We start from the raw sequence: 4,070 nt of genomic DNA on the forward strand, positions 1-4,070 counted from the left end.
TGTGCCTTCTTAATGGTACATTGTATATACGCAATTTTCCTAACTAATGTTATACTGTATTGTAAATATCTTTTAATCAAAAGAATATTTTTGGCTTAAATTAGTTCAGAATCAATTAATATTACATACTTTTTATAAATTATAGTAATATTATATTATGCTCCTTGATCTGATGATATTATATTACATATTATTTTTTTGAGCTCTTTCGTTTTTAGGCTGATTGTAACTCATTTTTCACGAGTGTATGGAGTTATATGATGGTTTTAGCAATGCTTCGACTGAATTTCGAGTACATAGGACGGACTACATTTCAACATTTAAAAATATTTTATGGAATAACTTGTTACATTGGCTTACATTATTACAATAACAATGTCTATTGTAACTTTGTAATATACATTACGTGCTATCCAAGTAAATACATTGTTTAACCTTGGCTCCGATATTTCATTCTAGGTTTTCTTTTTGAGTTTGAAAAAAATAACCCAATTAAACTAGGAACATGGAAGGTGGAAGGTATTGTTAACCCTTGTACATTGGTATTGTTAGTATGGTTTGTGGGAAGGACCTTTCCCCGAAGGTGCCCTTTCAGTCAAGGAGGTGTTATAAAGCTAGTCCTGGATAACAAATCCTTATCAAGACAGTTTCTTGAAGGAAATACCAATATATTAAAAACCTATTTATAGGATACGAATACTGTTATTATGAAATATCATTACGTAACATTTAAGCCTTATTAATTAGTTAATTAATTATTATTAATTAGTTTAGCTTTAACTTGTAAGCAAAAACGTGAGATTATAGGCATAATCGTTATTATATATTATATTATTATCGGCAAACTCGAACAAATAGAAAAAGTGACAATGAGCTGAAGGAAATAGAAAACTAGTGCATTGAATATGTTTCCACATTGTTTATCGATAATTGCCAATTATGAACAGCACGTGTAGTATTTATCATATATTTTAGAAATACTTTTTATTTATTGATAGATATTACAATCTGCCACACAGTTGTGGGCAATAGGTAATAGTGATGAATGATCACATTCATACTAAAATAAAATAAAGTAAGAATAAAATTAAATAAACGAATGAAAAAAACAAAACAAATCTCTCTTAAAATATATACAAACAGAAGGATAAACAAAATGAACATAATCGAACTATGTGTATGAAAAAAAAAATAACATAATGATAAAATAATATAAACCTCTAGTCACATTTACACTCTTATATACAATAGTTACACAATCGACCTGAGGATCCTTGAGCCCACTATATCCCCAACGTGTGAGGGGTAGAGCAGAGCTCAAAAGATCTCATCGCATCCCTATCGCCGCATCCCTGGTAGTTTACCAGTGGAGGCTGAGAAAGTGCGCTAAAATTAATCATATTAATTAAAAAATACAAATTGTAGAATAAAAACGGTGTATTTTTTTTCGATTTTTTTGTGAAAATTTGGTAAAATATGGAATGATAGACATTTGAGTAAATATGGGCTACATTTGCAACTGTCCCTCGAGTCTACGTGTAAGTATACAGTTACTTAAGAGTTTTACGTATTCATAAATTCTTCATTTCCGATCGTTTTATAAAAAATTACTACATTGACCCCACTCCCTCCCACCAATGGTTGTCTTTTTGCCTCATTAAAATCAGCTAAAACTTGAGCCAACAATATCTCAAAATGGTCCGAATCTATGGAGGGCTTTAGGGCTCAATGACAAGAGGAAGTTGTGCCGGCCCTTTGTAAGGAAGTTGTATAAACCTGTTAAGTCCCTTTCCAAGTCTGCGACCGTCCCTAACAATTGACCCTTCAATGTCTATTGGTAAGTATTTCGTTTATCTGCTTTAAGCGAGTACCACGTAGGAATTTTATAGCAAAGATGTTGGCTTTATTATCAGACGAAATTGATGTTTTCCGCTATGACCTCCACAGACAACTTATAAATAATACATTATTTAGATATTGATTTCTTTACCAGTGTTCGTATGATTAATTAACATGCACTAGCTCCTGAACGAAATATTTTTAATGTATTTTCTTTTGACAGGAAGAAAGTGTTTTTGATATATTTCGGATGAATAGGAGCAAGTTATGTAGCATACCGATTACAATTTTGTTCAAGGTCTCAAATTGATAAGCGGAAAAGTTTTGATTATATATTTGGCCGACATTTTGTATGGTCTGGAATAATAATGAACGAATATAATTTAATGAAGTAACTATTACAAAAAATAATAAATCGATGCTGCTGATGATCTATCATTGATTATATTGTAAAGAGATGTTGAAAGATTTTACAATGTCATAAATAGTTTTCATAAGAATATCAGTTATAGGCGTTAACTTGATAAATAGCGGAAATAACATCTTGGAACATATTTATCAAGACTGATCAAGATATCTCCGACTATTCAAAAATGGAAAAAGTACCAAAAGCATTTTTGGTTATTCATCGGACTAACCTAAACTTGTTATGATCAAGATAATAAATAACCATATCTAAACCTATTATGATCAAGATAATAAATAACCATATCTAAATTTGTTATGATCAAGATAATAAATAACCATATCTAAACTTGTTATGATAAAGATAACAATGTCTTCAGTTAAATAACAATGTCTTCAAAACTACAAAATATACCCACGTGAAACTTTTCTATTACGTGGAAAAAAAGATATGGATATGATTATAGTATAATTCATAATTATGGTTCTTGAATCGGCTTTAAGTGAATTTATTGAAAACCTTTATAGGAATTCCTTTTTTCCTTTTATTATTACACTAAGCCAATCAGTAATCTTCTAGCTTTTATAGGAATTGTATGTTTTTTATTACTCCATTATTAAGGATCGTTTTGAGGATAAAGGTTTTACTGACATAAATAAGATAGGTAAATTCTATGCTCTCTTCAAATTTCAAATGCTTACACGTCAACAACCTGATGCGGATCATGAAATTAGTTGTTTACATTGTTAAGAAATAAATTTATGAAGCATCGCAAACATTGCAGTTAAGACCATCATATACAATCAAAATGAATAATATTGAAGAATATAAAGAGGAAAGAGCCTAACACTCAACATTTGCGTAGAACGCGAAGCACAAAATGTTTTTGTGTCATTTAATGTCTTTCATTTTGAGAAGACTCTAAAGATTCAGAAAGGGAAACATTTTGAGACAATGTTTAGGATTTGGATATTGCTGGTAGAAGAACTTTGAGTTCCGTTTTCTGCGAAACATTAAGAATTTTAGAATAAGAATCTATTGATAAATTAAACTAATTTCTGTTTTGCGTCATTTGTTTCTGGTGTTTGCTCTTCCTGGTTCTCTCATCAGCCGTTTTTAATAATCTTTCTCTGCCGTTTGTTGTCACTTCCTATTTCTTCAGTATATACTTTTTTTTTGTATTAACTATATTTTGTTTAATTTTATGGGTTCTGAACATTTTTAATTTATTTATAGATTTCTTTTCTGGTTTCTGCCGATGAATTGTTAGAACATAATCTTCCTTAGTAATGGTTAGGTTACCTTTCTTATTATTTAGTGTCATCGGATGAGGTAAAGTGATGCATCGCCTAGTTGATGTGGCTTCTTAGATTCAGAACTTGTGCTGTTCAATTCCTGCAGTCTGTGGTTAATCTAGAATATTCTGAAAATTAATATTAATACGTCTACTTCATAACTTAATTGAGTATGCTGTATACATGAATAAATTGACTTTTGAAGGTATTGATATGTACTGTTATGGTTTATAATTTACACCCCATACATGTTTTTTTATTGGATAGAGAGCCAAAAGGTTATACTATTATTAATGTGTTACTTAATTTTGGTTCCCACATCCCCAGTGGGCGACAGTTTCCTCGGGTTTTCAACACCATCTTAGTTATACTGAATTGATTGAAAGTAGGAATGTTCACTAGTTTGGGAATAGACTCAGATCTGGGATTTAAAATCTTACTTTTTCATTCTTTATGCAAAGGCTATGGCAACATTGGTCCTAGTTTTTATTAATTTGAAATCGTTCAAGTGGGGGCGGGATATTACGTTA

The sequence above is a fragment of the Halyomorpha halys genome, unplaced genomic scaffold, assembly GCF_000696795.3.
Source record: "Halyomorpha halys isolate HHAL.00 unplaced genomic scaffold, Hhal_1.1 Scaffold57.1, whole genome shotgun sequence".
Classification (NCBI taxonomy): Eukaryota; Metazoa; Arthropoda; class Insecta; order Hemiptera; family Pentatomidae; genus Halyomorpha; species Halyomorpha halys.